The sequence below is a fragment of the Choloepus didactylus genome, assembly GCF_015220235.1.
Source record: "Choloepus didactylus isolate mChoDid1 chromosome 11 unlocalized genomic scaffold, mChoDid1.pri SUPER_11_unloc1, whole genome shotgun sequence".
Classification (NCBI taxonomy): domain Eukaryota; kingdom Metazoa; phylum Chordata; class Mammalia; order Pilosa; family Megalonychidae; genus Choloepus; species Choloepus didactylus.
This window is the reverse complement of record NW_023637577.1, coordinates 2,534,859-2,559,628: the sequence shown is the minus strand read 5'-3', so window position 1 is coordinate 2,559,628 and position 24,770 is coordinate 2,534,859. Positions and strand designations below refer to the sequence as shown.

At 36.0% G+C, this 24,770-nt stretch overlaps 1 pseudogene; it reads left to right on the top strand.

Annotated features, from left to right (window-relative positions):
* The first annotated feature begins 5,703 nt into the window (after nucleotides 1-5,703).
* LOC119524391 lies at nucleotides 5,704-18,499 on the top strand (annotated as a pseudogene).
* Nucleotides 18,500-24,770: the final 6,271 nt, after the last annotated feature.

The window sequence follows — 24,770 nt, the reverse complement described above, 5'->3', positions numbered from 1 at the left end:
TGTGTTCAAATGTTATACAGAATAAAATGCTAACTAATCAGATAAAAGTGATGACTGTGATGAAAAAACAAAAATACCGGAAGCAAAGTTGATCCTTATAAAAGTTAGTCACTCTTATCCCATGTTGAATAAGAAGTTAACGTTTCCAGTATAACTATCTTGAGTGCATTAAAACAATTCAAGATCAGTAAAATTGATAATCCACTTGTCGGATGGACTAAGAAAAAATATAGAAAATACAAATTAATAGTATCAGCAATGAAAGGGGGGATTATCAGTATAGATCTTATAGTAGATATCAAAAGGATAATTTAGAAAATCCCAACTTCAGATCTATTTAACAACTTAGATGAAATTGTTAATTTTAAGGTACAAATTACCAAAATTCACTGAAGAAATAATGAATACACCTATAGTATTTGTTGAAGAAATTGAATTTGTAGTTAAAGACATTCCAGAAAAGAATGAATTCTACCAAATATTTAACATAGACATACTATCAATTCTATGCAATCTCTTCCAGAAAATAAATGAGGAACCACTCCCCAACTCATTGTATTTGGCTAGTATCACTCTGATACCAAAATCTGACAAAGATATTATAAGAAAAAATACTTTAAATAATGTCTTGATGTGGTAACATTTGTAGTTAAGGTAGCTATTCTTTTTACATGAAATAATGGGAATGATGTAATTCTTCCATTTTACCCTTGTAGTTTGTTTCTTTGCTAATATAATACTGATAACAAATTCAATCTATATACCTGTTAACTACCTGGATTTCCATTCCATCCAGGCCACTTTTGGTTTTCAAGGAAGTACTTTCTTTACTTTGGAATCATTGCATTGCAAGCTGTTTGAAGAGATGGGTCTATGTATTGGATTGTGCTAGCAACTCTTAAAACTCTAAGAAATGCCCCAAATATTATTCTTGCTTGTCTGGAATCTAACTAAAGGAAAAAGAGGGCATTGCAGTAAATCTTTGTATCATTTTAATTAGGAATGCTTAACTTCCATTAACCACACTTCATTGTGATAGCTGTAGCTGTTATGATGCTATGTAAAACTTCATGCGTCCTGTTTATGCAAATAGCGTTTTTATTTACTGTACCAAATTGTTTATATTGTTTTTATAATGTGGTTTTAACAAATCTTGTCTAAGATGGCATTATCTAACCCTTACTTAAAAGTATTTGTCTGGGTTATTGTTTTGAAACAAAAGGGACTTTATAATTAAATAAATAGCAGATACAAGTGAAAAAAAAAACTTTAATCTCTTCTATGATCAGATTGATGAATTACATTTTTCTAGAAAGTTATTTCATATACATTTTTTATTTTATTTGCCCCAAGTTGTAGGAAGTAGTCTCATTTTTTTTTTTTTTTTCATTCCTGTTTTGAAGGTGTTTCCCCTGGTCATTTCTTATGTTGCATATTTATAGTTTCTTTCATTTTTCTTGGGTAGTTGGCTAATGGTTTATCTTTTATATTTTCATTCCAAGAACCAGCTTTTGGTTTTATTAGCTCATTCTTTCTAGAGTTTTGGTTGCCTAATTTGTGAATCTCTACTTTCATTTATTTAGTTTTAAGATAACATACAATAAGATTGACTTTTTGCTGTATAGTTCATGAGTTTTAACATATGTATAGATTCATGTAACCACCACCAATATCAGGAAACAAAAGTCCCATCACCCCAAAAATATCCTCATGCTCGTCCTTCATAGTCACTCCATTTTTGAACCCCTAATTCCTGGTAACCATTAATTTGTACTCTGTCTATAGTCTCGCCTTCTTCAGAAAGTCATATAAATGGAATCATACACTACATAACCTTTTGACTGGTTTCTTCCATTCAGCATATTGCCTTTGAGAGTCACCTATATTGTTGCATATATCGATACTTTGTCCTTTTTTATTGCTGAATAATATTCCATTGTATGGCTGTACCACAGTTTGTTTCTCCATTCATCTGTTGATGGACAGTTGGGTTGTTTCCAGTTTGGGGTTAATAGAGCTGCTGTAAACATCTGTGTACAAGTTCTTATGTGAACATAAGTAGTCATTTCTCTAGGATAATACCCTGGGATGAGATTGATTAGTCATATGGATAGTGTATGTTTCATTGTATAAGAAACTGCCAAATTGTTTTCCAGTGGCTGTACCATTTTGTATGAGATTTTTCAGTCTCTCCACATTCTTTATAGCACTTTGTATTGTCAGAGTTTTTGTTTGTTTGTTTGTTTTAATAGTATTCATTCCAGTAGGTATGTATAGGTAGCTCCTCATGGTTTTAATTTGCGTTTTCTTAATGGCTAATGATGTTGAGCATTTTTTCATATGCTTGTTGCCATTTGCATGTTTTGAATTTTTTTTGAAGTGCCTGTTCAAGTATGTTGTCCATGTTTTTGTTGGGCTGTTTATTTTCTTCTGTTGAGTTTTGACAGTTCTTCATATACTCTGGATACAAGTCCTTTGTCATATATGTGACTTGCAAATGTTTTCTCCCTGCCTGTGGATGGTCATTTCATTCTAAGTGTTTTTCACTTAGAAAAATTTTTTAGTTTTTATATAGTATAATTTATCAATGTTTTTCTTTTGTGGATTGTGCTTTGGGTGTCATACCTAAGAATTCTTCATTTAACCTAAGGTCATAAAGAGTTCTCCTATGTTTTCTTCTAAAATGTTTATAGTTTTATGTTTCACACATAGATGTGAGGGGTTTAGGTCAAGGTTCTTTTTCTTTTTGGCAAACAGATGTCTAATTGTTCCAACAATATTTGTTATTTGTCATAAAGGCCATCCTCCATTGAAATCCCTTTGCAATTTTGTCAAAAGTCAGTTGGCCATATACATTAATTTTGAACTCTCTATTCTGAACTCTCTATTTTGAAAATCTCTCCATTGATCTTTGTGATCTACCAGTCTTGATTATTATGGTTTTATATCAACTTTATTCTTCTTTTTCAAAATAGCTTTTGGCTATTCTAGATTCTTTCTCTTCCCATATAAATTTTATAATGATCTTTTCCATATCTACAAAAATTCCTTATGTGATTTTGATTAAGTAACATTAAATGTATAGATCAATACGGGAGAATGACCATCTTAACTATATTCAGGCTTCTAATACTTGAACAAGGCATATCTCTCCATTTATTTGAGTCTTTTTTCATTTCTTCACCAGCATTTTGTAGTTTTCAGCTCACAGTTCCTGCATGTATTTTGATAGATTTATACTTAAGTACTAAGGGGTATTATTTTTTTTTTTTTATTTTGCTTTACAATTGCTCATTACTAGTATAAAATTTATATAAAAATATTTTCTAAGTTTTAAAATATTTTTATATGCTGTATTTGTGTCCCACAACCTTGCTAAACTTACTTATTATTTCTGGGAGGTTTTTGTAGACTCTGGGGCTTTCTATGTAGAAAATCATGTATTCCGTGAAGAGGAACAGTTTTATTTCTCTTTTCCAATTTGTAGCCCTTTTATTTCTTTTTCTTGCTTTATTCCACTGTTGAATGGAAAATTGAGAATGGACATCCTTGCCTTTTCTCCTATCTTAGAGGGGAAAGCATTCAGCTTCAGCCATTAATAATGATGTTAGCTGGAGACATTTCTTAGGTGTCTTTTATCAGCAGAAGGAAGTGCTTTTCTATTTCTAGTCTGCTGAGAGTTTTTTCATGAATGCATGTTGAATTTTGCCAAACGCTTTTTCTTCATCAACTGAAATGATCATGTGGTTTTTCCTTTTTACTCTGTGAATATGGTGCATTACCTTGATTTTTTGATTATTCAACCAGCTTTTCATTCCAGCAATAAACTACACTTAGGATATAGTCCTCATTTCATATATGACTGGGTTCAATTTGTGAATATTTTCTTGAGAATTTTGACATCTATGTTCATGAGGGATATTGGTCTGTGGTTATATTTTCCTGCATTGTCATCATCTGGTTTTGGAATAAGGGCAATGTTGTTCTCATAAGATGAGCTGGAAAGTGTTTCCTTGCTTCTATTTTCTGGAAAAGAATGTGTAGAATTGGTGTATTTCTTCTTTAAATGTTTTGTAGGACTTGCCAGTGAGACCATAACAGTCTGGAGATATCTTTTGTGGATTTAACTACAAATTCAATTTTCAAGATAGATACAGGACAGTTCAGGTTATTGGTTCTTCATGGGTGACTTTTGGTTAGCTTATGAATTTCAAGAAATTGTTCATTTCATTCACATTGCCAAATTTATGTGCATAGATTTGTCTGGAGTATTGCCTCATTATCTTTTTAATGTCTGTGGAGTCTGGTTTTATTTTTGCTATTTTTGCTTTCTTTTGGTATTTTGTTATTCCATTGATAATTTTTTAAAGGTGGTTGCTTAATTTATTTTATCCCTTCTTTCTTATTAATATATGTCATATAAGATAATGGATTTTCCTCTGAGGACTATTTTTAAGTTCTGATGTGCAGAGTTTTCTTTATTATTATTTTTCTTCATATAATATAATTTTGGTCAAATTCTTTTCTTTGCCCTGACTTGAGAGAGTTTTGGGTTATTTTTTCCTTCCAACATAGAAGAGCTTTTCATCTTCTCATTTTGTTTTTAATTCTAATTTTACTGCATTAAAATTAGGGGATGTTGCCTAGGCTACTTTTACTTTTGGAAATTTATTAGGATTCTCTTTGTGGCTTAATGTGTGGCCAGATTTTGCACCTCTTCCACAGGTATATGTAAAGAGACTCTATTTACTGTTTTCAAGGTACAAAGTTTCCTATATGTTAATTACATCTACTGTATTAATTAATATACAGTTTAGATCTACTTGATCTGTCATTGACTAGGAGAGTTGCAGTAAAGTCCCCTAGTTTCACTGTTTCTGTTATGCATCTGTTTTTCCTCCTTGCAATTTTTGTATTTTTCCCTTTAATCAATGGTAATGCCATTATCAAGTACATCCGTGGGAACTGTACTCTTTGCTCATCTTCTATTTCTTAGCTTATCGATCACTCAGTTTTAAATGCTTGTCTTGTAAGCATCATAATACTGGTTTTCATTTGTGACCCAATCTGAATTGATCTTTCTATTAATAGGTGAGTATATTCATTTTGACAAACTTAGTGATTTAACACAACACAAATGTATTAGCTTACAAGTCTGGAGGTCAAAAGTCCAAAATGGGTCTCATCAGGCTAAAATCGATGTGTCGACAGAACTAAATTGCTTCCAGAGGGTCTAGGGGAAAACTTGTTTCCTTGCCTGTTCCAGTTTCTATAGGCTCCCTACATTCCTTGGCTCATGTCTCACTTACTCCATCTTCCAAGCCAGCAGCGGTGGCTTGAGTCCTCAAATCACATCACTCTGACTTCCTCTTCTACAGTCAAATCGCTCTCTGCCTTTTTAAATAACCCTTGTTATTACATTGGATTCAGCCAGATAATCCAGGATAATCTCCTCACCTTTAGGTCCAATGATTAGCAACCTAACTTACATCTGCAATGTTCGTATTACTCCTTTAATATGAATAGCTTCATATTCATATTCATAGATTCAGGGATTAGGATATGCACATCTTTAGGGGTCATCATGCTACCTACCACAGTGAATTTAGTTTTTTTACATTTAATAGTATGGTCAATATGTTAGTCTGAGTTCTGACATATTAATTACTAGCTTTTTTGTTTAGTGATCAATTTTCTAGAGAAATGGATCAGGTAGGAGATATAGTAACATATTTTCCAGAAAAACAGAACAGAGAGAGAGAGATTATAGGAATTGACTCATGCAATCATGGGGATTGACAAATTCAAATTCTGTAGGGCAGGCTGCAAGCTGGAAATTTCAGTGAAGGTGAAACTGTATTCCCCAGGAGAAGCTGGCTGGAAAAAAATGCAGAGATTCTTCTTTCTGACTTCCAAAATCCTCAGTCCCAGCTTTAAGGTCTCCAACTGATTGGATAAAGAGACTCCCCTCATTGCTGAGTGCAGTCTCCTTTGTTGATTGTAGATGCAGTCAGCCGTAGATGCAATCAACTGACCAATGATATAAATCCACCTACAAAATACTTTCACAAGAACAATCAGGCCAGTACTTGCTTGACCAAACAATTGGACACAATACCTAGCAAAGTGGACAAATGAAATTAACTGTCACAGGTGGTTCCTTTGATATTTAGAAATAAAATTTCTAGTGATTAGCTTTAAAATTATAATTTTATATGATACTCTTAGTCCTCTATTTTTTTGACTTATCTATTAGTTCCCTATCATCAAATTTTAGCTAATATTATCTTTTTCAGTTTTTTTATGTGTACTCTTAAATATGTAATGATAGATTGGATTTTTGTCCTAAATTCTTTGCTCCAGGCAATATATTATTCCCACCTGATTGATGATGGGCTTGGCCATGTGACTTGCTTTGGCCAATGGAATGTTAGGAAAGAGTTTGTGAGCAGAGGCCTGCACTGTGCTTTCCTGGATGCTTGGCCTCTTACATTCTTCTGGTGTGCTCTGAGAAGATCTCCCTCTGGAGATCTGCTGCCCCTTCAGCCTGGGTCCATAGCTAACAGACATGGATATCTGAATCCACCCCACAACTTGGAAGCAATCTCAGATGATCCGCAGCCTGAAGCAGGAACATCTTGTCTCAATCCAAACCTCAGTCAAACTGATGACAGATGAGAATAAATTTTCATGTTATCATCGTAAACCACCAAGATTTTTTAGATTGTTAGGTAGAAAAAGCTGGCTGTTACATAGGCTTATATTTCCACCACTTTGTCGATTTTAAATAATATCCTTTTACTCTCAGCTATTAGATGAAGCAATCAACATAGTTTCACTTCCTTCTATTTTCTTTTCCTTTTCTTCTCTCAATTTTTGTAAGTTTCTATAATCATTTTTATTATTAATGATTATATGAAACATCATTTCTATAATGTTTTATGCTGTATAACTTTTAGATTCTGTTTTTCCGCTTTAATATCCATATTAGCATTAATCTTAGTTCTACTGTCAAATATGTACAATGCTCACCATTAGTCTTTGTATATTTTCCTCAAAAAATTTCTTGGTTGGCTGAAGTGTCAAAAAATTTCTTGGTTGGCTGAAGTGTGTCCTTTTTAGTTTCCTCAAGGAGGGCTCATGGGAACATATTCTCTGAGCTCCTGTGCTTTTAAAATTGTATTTCTGTAGCCTTTATACTTAAAGAACTTTTTGAGTCAATCAGAATCATTGATTCAGTCTCTCTTTCCTTAAATAATGTGTAAGTGTTGCTCTACTCCCTTCCATAGTTGAATGTTGCTCTGGAGGAATCTGAAGCCAGCTGGGGGAAGGGGAAAATAAAGTCCCATATGAAGAGAAAAATCAGGAATCTTTATATTTGTAATCCACTAACCTTCCTAGAACATGTCTCATCAGTGTTGACCATTTAGGGTCAACTTTCTCAGACCCAAAATGTGTCCTCACAATATGTAGATTCAGGTGTCATTTTATTTTAAGAAAGTTTCCTTGATTTATACCTTTAATATTCATTCTGTTTAATTATCTTTGGAAACTCCAATTATATATGTATTTGATATCTTTTGCCTGTTTCCTATAGCCACCACTAACTTTCTAAACTTCTTTAACCTTTTCTTCATCATCATTCATTTATTCACTCTTTTCATTTCTATTTGCGATGTTCTTTCTTGTATTTTCTGCAGTATTTATTAACCCTTGTGCTTTTTCAAATTTTCTTTTCTTTTTTTTCTTGATGGTCTTATTTTTTCTTCTACTTCTTTTCTGAGTTTTGCCAGATCACATTTCATCTTCTGCTACCTTGCAATCTCTTCCCTGCATTATTTATTATGAGATGGTTATTCTTGGAGGCTATTGTTTCATTGAGATATTTCACTCATGGTTGAATGCTTGTTCACTATTTTAAGCTATTCCAGGGCCATTTTACTAGTGAGTGTTCTTTGTTCATAAATTTTGCTGCTCCATTCTTCCATGTTTTTCTTAGAATATCTTTGTAAAGCTACAGTGCTACTTTGCTTTTATTGCTTATTATTGAATGCATCAAGAATTTATGACCCAAATATGTGACAAAGTTTTCTGTAGATGGAGAGAGACCAGGGTAGCATTATAACCAAGCTGGTTTTTACAACTTGAAGGCTCTCTGCTCCTGAGCTGCTACATAGTCAGACCCTTCTCACAACAATAGATTCTCTCCATGCATCCAAACATAGCCTAGCATGGAAAAATGAATTCTTTCTCACTTCTTCATTCTCTGCAGTAATATCATACATCTACACCCTTGCCATGGCCTTGTGATGGGTGGACTCTATTTCTCTACCCCTTGATTTTTAGACTTGACTATATGGCTTGCTTTAACCTGTGGGACACTGGTGGGTGAGCCATGAACAAAGGCATGACATGTGCATGTATTGTTGATCTTGCCCTCTTGACTCTTGATTTTTATCATTAAGAAGAACACGCCTTGGGTAGCCACTGGTCAATGGAGGTTGAGAGTCACAAAAAGCAGTCAATCATCAGTCAACCACCAAACCCTCAGACTGCAGTCAACCCAATGGAGACGAACCTAGATCACTCAATCCCAGCCAACCCATAGACACATGAGAAAAAAATAAATATTAATTGAGTTTTGGGGAAATTGTTATGTAGCAAAATCTGACTGATACTCCCAGTCTCCTCACTTCTCTGAACCTAAGTTTGAGGGGCAACTTCTGCCATCTCCTAACTTACTCTATTCCCTCATTCTCTTTTTCAGTGAAAGCATATAGATTCTTTTGCACCTCAGAGTGGTTCCCCTAGCTTCAGGAAGCTTATTTTTGTTGGTTCAACACCTTACTGAGCTCTCTCCTCTTTTTTTCACTACTTCCTCCCGCACAGCTCCTGTGTGTTTTTGGCAGTCCTTACAAAGTATTTTCAGTCTGTCTTCTGGCTTCACTGAATAAGGAGTTTGAATTTTTGTTTTCTGTTTGTATTTTTTTTTTTTTTTTTTTGCTTTGGTTGGTTGCCAGGAGGTGAAGGGTAGAAAATCAAGTGTACACACCCATTTTCAAATGGAAGTCTTTGCCTTGCTTCTAGGACAGGAAGGCATCATGGAGTCTTGGAAAGAGCATGGGCTATGGAATCGGGCATATCTCAGTCAAATCCTTTCTCTACCACTAGTTTGCTCTGTGACCTTGAAAAACTTATACCAACTTTCTGAGCTTCAGTGTCCTCATCTACAAAGTGGATCCAGCAACACTCACTGAAGAGTAATTAAGAGAATTTAAGCTGGGATATGGGCAGCAGTTAGCAATGCATATGGTAGGCACACAAAAAATGAAAACCATCATTATTATACTTTTTGTGGTGGTGGTGGTCATTCAGGGAAAAAAAAAGATAAAGGAAAGCAATTTAAAAAGTACTTAGTTGAGGAGGCAATAGAAGTATAAAAATATGATCCCATTCTCTGAAACCTGCACAGCAGTAGTGAGAGGAACTGGCTCTTTCAGAATCTCAGAAAATAATTTCATTCCCAGCACCCACTCCCCATAGTACTTGGGTTTTCTTACCTAATCCCTGTAAACTACATGCCTTGATACAGGCCAAACCAACCAGCATAACATCATTCCTTGACCACTGTCCATTGGTTATTTGATAGACATGAGATGACTTCAGGGCCAGTAAGATTGTAGATGTTTGCTGATGGCTTCAGGGAAAGAAAAGTCTCACCTTATGAGAAAGGTTCTAGGAGCAACCCTGTCTCTCTCCCTGGAAACAGACAAGATCTTGGCAGCCCTCTTATAGCTACAGCAAGAAAGAGAGGCAGCTTGAGGATGAGACAGCAGAGCAGAGGGAAACACAAGAGAAAGACTCTGCATCCTTGTGGATTTCGAGTGTCTGAATCAAACCAACCCTGAAGTCCACCTACCCTCTTTAATGTCCAGCTACACAAGCCAATTAACTTAGTTTTTAATTGGTTAAGCCCATTTGAGTTGGGTTTTCTGGCACTTGCAACTGAACGCACCCTAATCACATTGTCAGATGCCAAAGCTTCCCAACAGCTTCTGTCACCATCGTTAGGACACATTGTCAGATGAACACCATCTTCCATCTTGTGCCCCTAGTGGTTTCCAGAATCAAAAAAACTATTGATCAATGTTTCTTTTATGACTCTCTCTTTTTTTTTTCCAGACCATGCTACTGCATTTATTCAACAAACATTATGAATAATAAAAACTAACATCTGTTAAGTTCTTCCTCTATGCCAGGTGCTGCGCCAAGCCCTTCACTGCATTCCTTCATCTAATCCTTACAACATCCCTATAAGGTAAGCACGATTGCCTCCATTGTACGGGCTCCATTGTAAACTAAGACTTGCCCAGCTTAGCTGCTTGCCCTATGCTACAGAGCTATAAAATGGTAAATCCAAGAATCAGATTCAGATCTGCCTGACTCCAAAGCCTGGACTCTTAACAACTAGCCTGAACTGCCCATTACCAGTGATACAGAGAAGAGTCAGCTACTCACGAGCTGTCCATGGACTAGCGGGATAAGCGAATATGTAAGAAGAAAATTACAGTATGGCACAGCATACAACAATGCAGGCTGAAGATGCAAGCTGCAGAAAAGTGTGTAATTGTGCAAAGTATCCATCACTCTCTCCTGAAAGTGGTGCAGAGTCAGTGAAGGGTTTTCAGCAGGGAAGTGGCATGATAAATCAGGGGTCTATAAATTCTGGATGTGACTGTAACGTGGAAGATTGGTGAACAGAGAGTGACTGGAATCAAGCAGACCCATGAGGAAGATGGGGCAATGCTCCAGATGAAATTTGAGGAGGGGGTATACCCAAGTGACTCTGAGTGGAAGAAAGAGATGGAACATAAAAAGCTTTCCCACATTTGTCTACAAGCCCACATTTTGTGCAGGGCAGACCACCCAGCAGAAACTGCAGGTATTGACAGCATTTCCTACATTAGAAAAGTGCCCTGTTACACAGGAACCTTATCCCTCTGACCAAAAAGACACCACTTTTTCTGTGGGTGGCTTGGTTGAACTGCTCAGCGAGTTCTTACAATAACTGGACAGCAGAGAATCAGACAAGAGTCAGCCAAAAGTGAGGCATGGTCTCCAGGTGGGAGATGTGTTTCGTGGTGTTTTCAGCTATTGTAAAGACTAAATTGATTCTGTGACTCACCCAGTTCTCACTGTAGAAATTTGTCATTAATCATAGAAAAGCTCACACATACACACACAGACAATCACACACTGTAAACACACACACACACGCATGCAAAAAAAGAGAAAAAGTTAAAAAGCACTCAGTGGAGAAATCAATTAAAGTGGTATGAGCCATTTCTTTCCATTTCCTAATTTCTTTTCTTTAGTGCCATCACTTCTGAACCAGGGACATAATCATTATAATTGCTAAAACACTTACTGAGCACTTACTGTGTACCGGGCACTATACCAAACATTTTATGTGCATTAATTTCACTGAATACTAACCAAAAAAATCCTGTTATGTGGGTAGTATTATCTCAGTTTTGCAGATGAGGAAATCAAGGCTCAAAGAAGTGAAGTCACTTGTCCAAAACTGTACACTTATGAATGCCTGAGCTAAGATTCAAACCTGGTCTGCTTGACTCTGGACCAGGCCTTCTCAAACTGAGCATCATCTCTGATATTTTCCAGCACTTCAGATTTACAGTACCATAACCTTATTTGTTTGAACATCACAGCAACTCTCTGAAAAATCATTGTCATTTTTCAGGCAAAGACACTGAGGTTTGGAGAGGGGTGATGACTGAACCAGGGTCACACGCAAGGAGAATCTAGCCTCTCAAAGGATGTTTCTAGCCATTGGGGCTTGCTGCCTTCTTCATTTGTCAGGGCTTTGCTTTTGCCTGGATTGATATAACATCTTCTATCTCTGACTCTGAATGGCTGAACAATCTTCTCATGATAATGTATCAACCATAATTGTGGTAGAAAAGAATCTAGAGTTGACCACTTCCCATGTTATTCCCATATTATTATTATTATTAATGTAGTAAATGCAGCCTTTGGCACTCTTTTAAAAAGCAATTTTCTTATTACTCGGTTCTAAAGTGCTTGTGCACCAAAATCATTCACAGAACTTTCTTAAACCATATTTGGAAGTAGCTGTGTATTTTGTTCTTTAACAAGGCCTGGGTTGAGGTAAGGAACATTGGTTTTATTCTTAAGAGTCTTGCAATCCATGTCTTTCTCTTTTTAAGAATCAGGCTTAAATCAAAAAATAAAAGTAGTATTTGATGGGATCAGCATGGCTGGCCAAGACTGAGTGCACCATCTGTCTCTCCGGCCTCCTGTAAGCTATGCCACAGGGAACAAGCCACCATGGTCATCACAGAGCAACCAAGAGTAAAGGAATTTCCGCCATCTTGAAGACTCACCATGTGCCAGGGGCTGTGCTAAGCTTCTTATGCACTGAAGAGGGTACACAGCCTTTGGGTTAGGTGTACTTATTCTGGAACTACCCCATCTGTGTTGGAAGCCCAGACCTGCCTTACTAGCCGGAAGCCTTTGTCAAGCCTCTTAACTACCCTATGCCTCAGTTTTCTCCTCTATAAAGACTCTACTAACACCCACCTCACTGAATTGTGAGCTGATATATGTAAAGCACTTAAAACACTTTCTTATAGTAAGAGTTCTCTCTATAAGTATTAGCCACAATTATTGCTATTGTCTTATTTAATTCTCAAATCTACCCTTCAAGATGGGGAAACTGAGGCTCAGAGAGGTAAAGTGACTATGGTTGGGAAAGTGATTAGAAGAGTAGAATTTAACCAAAGTCTGTCTGACAACAAGCTGTGGTCTCTGCACTGCTCTCCTACCTCTGATAGATGGTCCCTGTGCCCACATTTGCCTACAAGATCCATAATCCAGTTGAAGAATGTCCCACAAGTAGAAACTGAGAAGTCCCTTTAACAGGCTTCTAACAACCAGCCACAAACAGTGTCAGTCCAATTCTGCTACAGATGCTGAATCTCAGACAACAGGATGAAACTGCCTTCCATCCGTCAGTCTACCCACTCACCCAACCACTCAACAACAGATGTTTACAGAGATCACACTCTTTGCCTTGCCCAGTGAAACTGCCAAAATCTTTCAAATATTTCAAGTTGAATTTCTGACTGCATTCTGATGGTGCTAGAAGCACAGAAAAGAATTATCTGAAAGTCCTAACACAAATGTACTTCTTTATCACTGGCATCTTTTTAACCAGAATTCATTCACCATTCACTTTTTATGCTCAGGCACCCACTAACAGCCAAAGGATCCTCATAAGTCACTTCTCAGTCAGCACCCAAGGTGAGTGACCAGTTATCTGTATGACTGGTATGCCCAGCTTCACTATCCTGTGATATGTATTTCTCAATATTCAGGTAAAACATCTCCAACTTCCCATCCTCCTTATCAGGAGAACATCTTTCTTCCCTTCCAGGGGCCCTCCCACCTTGGATGATCCCAAGTACTTCCTAGGTGTTTATTCAGTCTAAGGAGGAAGGTCTGGTAACCATCCTCAAAAGGTCAGGAAACCAAAATCCCTGCCTGGGTCAACTGTTGACCCAGGTGACTTGTGTTGTCTAGCTTCGGTGGCTCATGGGGCCATACTACTAAATCTCTGAGGGTTCATAGCATCAAGGCCATCTCTACCCAGGACATGCATCCCCATTGCTGATCCAGGACAAGGGGAAATGGACAAACAACTCCCTCTCCCCAAGTGTTTCACTCCCCAAGCTGTGGTTGCTGCACCTAAGCCTCCGCCTTCCATAATGAAGACTCCATTCTCCCAACACACACCATGCAAGTTCACACTTCCAAGCACCATCCGTGATCCAGAAAGTCTAGGTTAGAAAGAATTCAGGTATTATTCCACGTGCTCTGGGGAGATTATACAAAGCGGTGGAAGGGTCAAATTGTTGGGCCCAATGGTGCCTCACAAGGTGAAGGCGCTCACCCCGCCACCAGAATCTCTGCTTAGCCTCCATACACACCTCTGTCTGGTCTAGGACAAGTCCCTCTTCCTTGCCCAGTCCCAGATCCCGCCTGCTTCCTGCCCCATCATGATTGGCAGTTGGAACACCCAATCCCTTGCCTCAAGTCTCCCTACAGACCAATGGTGGAACATCGCCCTCAGTCTGTACTGACAGTCGCCATCTTACATTCCTTTCCAAATTTCCCACCGATTTACTTGCTGAGATTCCCTTCCCTGGGAAGAAGCATTATGTAGTGAGGGAAGGGGGATCCACAGACTGTGGGGGCATCTCTCAGGCTTGTTCCAGGCACTAAATGAGGAAATGGATGTGAAAGTGCCCAGCACAGTACACGACCCATAAAAGCATCAATAAACTTCATCCCTCTCCCCCCTTCTTCAAACTACCTAATTTTCTTTGAAACTAAGACTTCTTTTGCTAATTGCCCTTGACTTCAAGTGTCACATTCTTTAGCCCATACACCATAACTAATCCATTCCTGACTAGTTCCTCCTACGTTACTTTTGTTCATGTTAAAGATGACTTGGCTTTTTACCTGTATAAGTCTTGCTACCTCCCACACTGATTAATTCAACTAGATTGAAAAAAGAGGACTAGCTCTTCCTCCATAAAACCCCAATTAATCAATCATCTTAGAACCTGAGCAACTTGGTGCAAGCAAATTTGGTGGAAAGAGCAGCAAAGCTGCTGTCAATTCTGGGACATGGTGCTTAGTAATAGCAAGACCCCGGGCAAGTCATTTTACTTTTGTAAGCCTCACTTTGCCCATCTGTATGAGTACCCTAACTCATGCAGTTGGTGGGAAGGTTGCAAATAACCTAAGAGGAGTCTCTAGTGCAAAGCCATATAAGTGCACAGAAAAATGAAATTAATACATATAAGCTGACAGGCCTGGTTCTGAGTGTGTTTCTCCCACTTGGTCTATTTTTGTGTATAGAAAGTATACACTGCTCCACTGAATAAGAGCAGAATACACATTCTTCTCAAGCTCATCTGGAACGTTCACTAAGATAGACCACACTCTTGGCCTTAAAACACACCTTAACGAATTTTTAGAAAGATATATGCCATCAAAGAATGTTCTCAGACCACAATGGAATTAAACTAGAAATCAATAACAAAAAGATAGCTGGAAAATCCCCATGTATTTCGAAATTAAACAACACACTTCCAAATAACTCTTGGGTCAAAGAAGGCATCTCAAGAGAAATTTTTAAAATATTTTGAACCAAATGAAAATGAAAATAAAACTTATCAAAATTTTTGGACTACAAATAAAGCATGCTTCAAGGAAAATGTATAGCATTAAATGCATACACTGAAAAAAGAAGAAAGAGCTAAATTCAATACCCTAAGCTTCCACCTTATGAAACTAGAGAAAGAACAGTGAATTAAGAGAGCAAAAGAAAATGAATAATAAAAACTTCAAGCAGAAATAAAAGAAATTGAACACAGAAAAAAATAAATAAAATCAATGAAGCCAAAATCTAGTTCTTTGAAAAGATCCATAAAATTGATACAATTCTAGCCAGACTAAGAAAAAATAAAAGAGAAAACAGAAATTACCAGTATCAGAAATGAAAGAGGGGACACCAGAACTGATCCCATGGATGTAAACGATAATAAAGGATGCTACAAACAACTCTAGGCCCACAGATTTGTCAGATTGTAGGGTAATTCAATGTCTAGTTGAGGCTCACAAATTTGATAACTTAGATGAAACAGGCCAATTCCTTGAAAGACTTAAACTATCAAAATTCACACAGGAACAAAATAGTTAACTTTAATAGCCCTATATCTATTAAAGAAATTGAATCAATAATCAATAGCCTTCCAAAAAAGAAAATACCAAGCCTGGATGGTTTCACTAGAGAATTCTACCAAATATTTAAGGAAGAAATTATATCGATTCTCTGTAATCTCTTTGAGAAAGTGGAAGCAAAGGGAATTCTTCCTAACTCATTCTATAAGGCTAGCATTACCCTAAACCTAACAAAAACATTACAAGAAAGGAAAACTACAGACCAGTATTTCTCATATACATAGATGCAACTATCCTTAACAAAATATTAGCAAATCAAGTCCAATAGTGTATAAAAAAGAATTATACACCATGACTAAGGGGAATGTATTCCAGGAATGCAAGGCTATTTCAACACTTGATGATCAATCAATGTAATTCACTATAGTAACAGGCTAAAGAATAAAAATCAAATGATCATATCAGTTGATGCAGAAAAAGTATTTGGCAAAATCCAACATTCATTTATGAAAAAAAAAAAACTCACAGCAAACTAGAAATAGAAGGAAACGTCCTCAAATTGATTAAAAATAAACATATAGCTGAGGTCGTACTAAATGATGAGAAACTGGAAACTTTCCCCTAAGGTCAGGAACAAGGCAAAGATGTCCTTTCTTATCACTCTTTGTCAACGTTGAACTGGAAGTCCTAGCTAGTATATAAATACAAGAAAAAGAAACATACATGTTATACAGATTGGAAAGGAAGACACAAAACTGTCTTAACTCACAGATGACACAATTGTCTACATAGAAAACTCCAAATAATCTCCCAGAAAACCCTCCCAGAACAAATAAGTGAGCATAACAAGTTTGCAGTATACAAGGTCATTACACAAAGTCATTTGTTTTCTTATATACCAGGATTGAAAAACTGGGGTTTGAAATTTTTTTAAATACAATTTATAATAGCAACAATGACAAAAATGAAATACTTCTGTATAAATCTAACAAAATATGGACAGGATCTCTATGTGAAAAACTACAAAATAGTGATGGAAAAAAACAAAAAGGATCTAAATAAATGGAGAGATATTCGACCTTCATGGATTGAAGACTCAATATTGTCAATATGTCAATTATTCCCAAGTTGATCTATAGCTTCAACTCAGTACCAATCAAAATCCTAGCAAGCTATTTTTCAGATTTATATAAACTGATTCTAAAATGTATATGGAAAAGCAAAAGACCTAGACGAACCAACACAATACTGAAAAAAGGAAAACAACATTGGAGCACCCACACTACCCAATTTCAAGACTTATAAGATTACAGTAAATAAGACAACATGGTATTAGTATGAGAATAAATACATAGCTCAATGTAATAGCATAGAGAACCCTGTAATAAGTACATACCAATTGTTTTTTGACAAAGGTGCAAAAGTAATTTAATGGAGAAGGATGGTCTTTTCAACAAATGGTGCTCGAACAAATGGATGTCCACTTGCAAAAAAAATGAACTTAGACACAGACCTTACACATTTCATAAAATTTAACTCCCAAATGAATGATAGACCTAAATGTAAAATCCAAAACTATAAAACTTCTAGCAAAAAAAAAATCAGAGAAAAGCTACGTGCCCTTGGGATTGGCGATAAGTTTTTAGATACAACACCAAAAGCACAACCCATTTTAAAAAAATTGAGAAGTTGGATTTCATTAAAATTTTAAATGTCTTCTCACAAACGACGCTGTTAAGGCCATGTGCCTTGCCATATGACAGGCTAAGGACCAAGAATTGCCAGCAGTCAGCCCCAGAAGGCAAATCTTTGGGAAGGTAGCATTGCCTTGATGACACCTTGATTTGAACTTTCTTTTAGCTTCAAAACCATGCAGTTTGTAAATGACGAACGAATTACACCCATGGAATCAGCACTGATGATTCAGTTTCAGTTGGAAAGGAGCATGACAAACTTTATGAAGAAATATAGACTTTAATTAAAATTCAGGGTATAGCTGTTTGTATGGAAAATGGCAATTTTAAGGAAGCAGAAGTCTTTGAAAGGATATTTGGTGACCCAGATTCTTATATGCCTTTAAAAGGGAAATTGCTTATGATAATCTCTCAGAAAGATATATTCCATTCTATTTTTCAACAGTGCAGTTATAACCAAATGATGGAGAAAATTAAGAGTTATTTTAAGTCATCAACCTTTCTAATGAAGGCTGCAGCAAAAGTAGTGGAAAGTAAAAGACCAAGAGCAGTAACTTCTCAAAATAAACCTAATGGTAACAAAAATAAAATGGAAACCAAAGCTAATTTGTATATAGGAAAAAGGTCTCACAAGGGTCTCTTCTTATCTAAGTTTAAACATGGAAGCCAACAACAAGATCTTGATAAGAAAGAGGAAAGAGCAGGAACTCCTCAAAGAGGAAGAAAGAAAGAAAAAAAAAAAACCATAGAAGAACCACTGCAAGCAAGAGACTGCACGTTTTAAACAATCAGCCAGAATCCTCTGAAAAACATCGATCTAGGAAAAAAAAAAAAAGTTATGGCTTTGGGAAGAAAACAAGAATCTATGATCTGGCTTGAAGAAATATGCAGAGGGAGACTGGTCTGAAATACTATTACATTATAAATTCAACAACTGAACAAGCATCATGCTAACAGAGAGATGGAGGACTATGAAGAAACTAAAACTGATTTCCACAGACAGTGATAACTGAATGTATTTGTAAAATCTTGATAAAAGGAGGACAGTTAAATATTTTGATCACTGCATTTGTTTTAAGCTTGCTGATCATCGATGTAGCTTAATATTTTTGTTTAAAGCATTATAATAGATTTCCGTTACACAGTCTTTGATTCATTTAAGGATTTGTGCTATAAGAGTAACATTTTATGCCTTCTTTGTATTCTTAAGAATCTTTTTACTTTGATAAAATTGTTGAGTCCTGCTGCATTCAATACTCCCACCCCTAAATCCTGCTCCAAATTAAACCTCAAGAAAAAAATGCTCTATTAATCTATTCTGTTACTGTAGGCTGACCTCATCCCTGTTTCACACACATAAAAATGTTTCCCCATCAGTGAATAATAATAGGCCTTTGGCATAAGAGGAAATGACTTGATTTATGGCTTTAATATGCTGCTTAATTATCAAGATATTTGGTTATAAAATAAACTTGTACAAAGTAATCTATCAGTTACAACATACATCAGTGTTCATATTAAAGAGAAAAACTTGAAAATAGTAATATCCATAGTACAAGCATGAATAGCTTTGTGTCTCATTTAAGTACTTCTGTTCCAGCATTAAAATTTTGACATGTGAGTTTTTTTGTGTTTTTTGGTTTACTTTTCTGATAAATATGTTTTGAATAAAGTTTCTTTATAACCTGGAGCCATAAACATCAGATTCTCTGATACTTTCATTCAAGCAACTAATATTGGGCCTAAATGGTATTCTGTAAATGCTTAAATTAGTATTAACCATGGTGATTTTAACACCATGGTTAATATTATATGGATAAGACTATACATAATATTCTATATTATATAATATATATATTATATATATATTATATATATAGTCTGAAAAGGCTACATACTGCATAATATATATAATAATAATATATAACATAATAATAATATATAATATTATAAATATTACATGGGTAAGACTATACATAATCTTCCTAGGTAATTCTGAGTTTTCACCAACATTTTATTCATTAGAGGATTTAATCAAAAGATTAAATAGAATTTAGCATCTCTAGTTACATGCACCTTATTTAGAAAGTGAGTGAATATATTATCTATAATTTAGAGCATTAAAGTATTTGTGTAAAAAAGGAATGCTAGTATATTATACTCTGTATTCCATTTCCTATTAAAAGTTTTATATATTTAAAAAAAGACACTGTTAAGAGAATGAAAAGACAAGCCACAGATGAGAGAAAATACCTGCAAATCACATATCTGATAAAGGACTTGTATCCAAATTATACGAAAACTTTAAAAACTCAAAAATAAGGAAACAAGCAATCCAATTTTTAAAAAAGCAAAATATCTGAACAGATACTTCACCAAAGAAGTTGTATAGATGGCAAATAAGCATATGGAAATTTGCTCCTTCTCATTTGTCAATGGGGAAATGCAAGTTAAGACAACGAGATAGCACTACACCCCTATTAGTATGGCTAAAAAATTTTTTTAGTCTGACAATGCCAATTCCTGCTGAAGAGGCATAGCAACAGGAGCTCTCATTCATTTCTGTTGAGTATGTAAAATGGTACAGACATGTAGAAAGAAAGTTTGGCAGTTTTTACAGAGCAAAACGTAGTTTTGCCATATAATCCAGCAGTTTCCTTCCTAGATATTTACCCTAATGATTTGAGAAATTATGTCCACATAAAAACCTACATGCAGATGTTCACAGCAGTTTTATTCAGAGTCACTGAAAACCAGAAGTAACAGAATGTTCTTCAATAAGTGATTGGATTAAAACACTGTAGTGCACCCATACAGTGGAATACTCTTCAGCAATAAAAAGGAATGAGCTAATCAAGCCCCACAAAGTCTGAAAAGACTACATACTGCATCATTCCATTTCTATGACATTCTAGAAAAGACAACACTGTAGAGACAATAAACATATCAGTAGTCGCCAGGTGTTTGCAGATGGGGGAGGATTGAATAAGTGAAGCACAGGGTATTTTTTTGGGCAGTGAAACCATTCTGTAAGATACTGTAAAGATGAATACATGACATGTATTTATCGAAACCCATAAAACTTTTTAGTACAAAGAGTGAAACTTCATGTTTGGAAATGTTTTAAAACATTCTCAGGTGTCGAGGGATCCAAAGATAGAATGCGGACAGTGAGTGACCAAAAAAAAAAAAAAAAAAAAAAAAAAAAAAAAAAAAAAAATATAAATGTGTTACAAATGTATGATACAACCTCACTGAATCAGGTGCTGACCTAAGTAGCTTTGGAAATAAGTGGAACTTGTAAGACTAAAGGCAAAAAAACTGTGCAAAAACACTACACCAGTTGATAAAGTTCACTCCCACAGGGGTATGAAACCACTATATATGTATACTTGCAATTGAGCAATTAAGTTCTGAAACCACTATACATGTATACTTGGCACTAAACAATTAAGTTAATGTGTCGTGGATGGTGGGAGCCAGTTGGTGGGAGATGGTGGGTTCTTATAGTTGGAGAGGGAGAAAGCTAGAATGATCTATGTGTTAACAGATTAGAGAGGGAGACATCAATAAGCCCATGTTTAATTTAATATAGATACAGGTGGTTACACAGAGAAATATGTATAGATGTGTGTATATACATGGGTTAGTATACACATATATATTTCTTTGATCTATCAGCTGAGAAGTCCAGAAGAAATGAAACTTCATTGGCAATGAGCACATCTAACATCCATGTCTTGGTTTCTAATACCATTCTCCATTAATAACCAGAGGACCCTGGAGAAATGGCTGATTCTAGGATTGGGGCAGGAAATAAACCAGATGAGCCTGGAGCATGTCATAGAACCAGAAAATAAGGACACGTTAATAAAAAAAAAAAAAAAAAAAAACTCACAATGATGGGTGTCTGTCAAAGGACATAGCAACCAACTGACAGAGCACACAATGGCCAAAGCTGGAGCAATTTGAAAAACAAAATAAATAAAGTTAACACAAATTAAAAATAAATACATATGACTCCATACTGATATAAATAATTGAATAAATAAATAAATGGAGAATAGACAAATCTCACGTGCAGAAGAATTTCAAATAATTAATGTAGCTACTCCCCTTTCAATGAGGTAGAACATAAATACCCCACTCCTTAAGTGTAAGCTGCATATAATGACTTCCTTCCAAAGACTATATCATGAGAAGGTGGTAGGGGTTGGGGATAAATTTACAGAGGAGAAACGTGCCCAACACTAGCTCAGCCAGGTGATCAAGGTCAACATCAACAGTGATAAATCATGTTGCTAGTACGTGCCCTGGACATTACGTGATGAAGACGATGCTTTACCTTAGAAGTCTTCCTCCCCCAAATTCATAAACCCTGTTTAATCATGAGGGAAAACAGACCAATACCACCTGAGGGGCATTCTACAAAATACCTGAGAAGGACTCCTAAAAACGATCAAGGTCATCAAAAACAGAGAAAGTCTAAGAAACTATCAAAGCCAAAAAGAGCCTAAGGAAATATGACAACTAAATGTAACGTGGGATCCTGGAAGGGACCCTGGAACATAAAAAAAAAAAAAAAAAAAAGAAAAGGACATTAAGTAAAAACTATAGAAATATGAACAAATACAGATAATAATAATGTATCAATATTTGTTCATTTATTGTGACGAACCATACTAATATAATATAACTAATATAATATAGGGGAAACTGGTTGTGGGAAATATGAGAATGCTCTCTATTAACTTCATGATTTTCCTGTAAATCTAAAACTATTCTAAAACAAAACATTTATTTTATGTAAAAAAAAAATGTGAAATGTCAGTACTTATTTCTTGAAAAACCACAAGCTGTCTTCTCTGCCAGCTCTTCTTTCCTTCTCCATCCTCTCCCTCCCTCCAATCCCACGCCTCCTCCTCCATTGAATTTGAAACCTCTGTCAAATGCACGCTATAGTGTATTTGCTGTCAGGGTGAAAAACCAAGAAAAATAAAGCTAACCATTCATTCCCCCCTGCTTGCTACTGAAGATATGGGGGGTCAGGACAGAGGGCATGTGCCACATAAACTTTAGTCTCTCTGAGGCAGTCGTCAGCCTTTAATTTGAACTGATGTTCTGAAAGAGAAGTCCCAACAGACCATCTCTCATACAAACCTCTGATTGAAATAATTCAGTACCTTAATTTTAACAACTTCTATATTTGACTGTGGGTGACTTTAAGTATCAACATCCAGTGTCTACACTTGACTATTAGCCATTCTCCCTGATCAATATCTGACTTCAGTGACCCTTCTGCATTTGACTCTCTGTTCTAGTCTCTTACAGATGATAGAATCAGATGTTTCACTCTTAAATTCCTTCCTCTTCTTAGAATAAAAGATCAAATAAGGAAGACATTCTTTTCCTTGAATTCTGACCTAAATGGTTTTATCCTCAAGCCTTGAATTTACCACTTAAAGCCTTCATGTCTGTTCTCTGGAAACATCTAAATAAGCCTGTGAAGGCATTTAAGATAAAAATTTCACTAAAACAGTTAAGATCCATGTCAATGACTAGAAAAATAGAATTTAAAACCCTTCTAAAGGGTGAAGTCAAAGAACAAATGCTGGAGTATTTTTCAGTTTGAAAATAATCAAGAGTGGTTTGAATCACTCTTGTAGACTGCATTTTAGAAAAGGTCCTTATCCATTTGCACAAAATAGCAACCTAGCTGAGGAATAAGAGATAATTCAACAGGGAAAACTGCCGTGGCCTCTTGCTATATCTGATAGCACATGGCATCTTTGCTCTCGATACTTGGAAAAAATTCTTGCCATGGTTTGTTCAGGGCCAAAGTACTAGAGGTCTCTAGGGCTTTGAGCTTTACAAAATTGCCCACAACTGTTTGGGATCTGAGGGGGAAAAATGTATTGGCTCCAAAATCTGGCCAAGTAACTGCCAAATTGAAATTAAGAGTAATTTCAAATCAACTTTTAAGCATTCTTTCTTGCAGCAACAAAATCATATTTAAAAAGAGTGTGGGAATATTTAATATATTTGATATGAAGTGCATGGGGGCAAAAGAATAAGAGTGCATGGGGTATATGAAGGTCTTAAAACAGTCTTGGATGTGAATATATCTCAATAAAACTGAATTTTTAAAAAAAGCAAAAACAAACCAACAAACAAAAAAAGCAGTCTTGGCCCCTGAAGAGTCAACATGTGAGTCTTCTTATCACCTGTAATTCCCAACCTGGCCTTGAAGGTCCTCAAGAACAACACTTTGAAAGCTTCTCATTCTTTCTCAAAAGCTGAACAGAGTATATGCTTTTAGCTATAAAAAGGCCACACAGCCTATTATTTTCTAGATGAGATGCATTTGATCAACAAAATTATTCCACTTACGGGGGTCTGTGGAAGTGCTTGTGTGAGAAAACCAAGATCCCAGTATGGTAGACGGAAGTGGTATACTGGAGGGGTAAGAAGGGGGGTCTCTGGAGCTGGGCAGCCAGAGGCTGTTCTGCATTCACCAGTGCCCTAACCCTAGAGCCCTAACCTAGCGGAGCCTCCTCAGCTAAATTAGGCTATGACAGTCTAACCAGAGACATTCACAGATGAGAGCACAGATGAGCGCCTGAGCACACAAGGGACTCAATTACCATTAATTCTTTCAAGGACATGCCCAAGGCCCCCTAGCAACCACAATCAGAGCTCTTCTTATCTAACAGCCAGTTCAGTATGTTTCCTTTTTTAAAAGAGTTTTAATTACACAAGTGATATACATAAACACAAACTTCTTGTAAAAAAATAAAATAAAAAGAAGATGAAATACACCAAGTAAAAAAAGGAAAGCCCAATTGTACAGAGTTTCTATTTGGGGTGATGTAAAAGTTTACGTACTGGATGGTGGTGATGGTAGTACAACATTGTGAACATAATTAACAGCACTGAATTACATATTTGAATGTAGCTAAAAAGGGGAAATTTTAGATGGTATATATGTTACCAGAATAAAGTTTTTTAAAAGAACATAGGGCTACATAGTACAAACAGGGAACCCTAATGCAAACCATGGACTATAGTTAATAGTACTGTTATCATAATATTCTTTCATCCAGTGTAATAGGGACACTAATGCAAAGTTTAATAATAGGGGGTATTCTAGTTTGCTAATGCTGCTTGAATGCAAAACACCAGAAATGGATTGGCTTTTATAAAAGGGGGTTTATTTGGCTACACAGTTACAGTCTTAAGGCCATAAAGTGTCCAAGGTAACACATCAGTAATTGGGTACCTTCA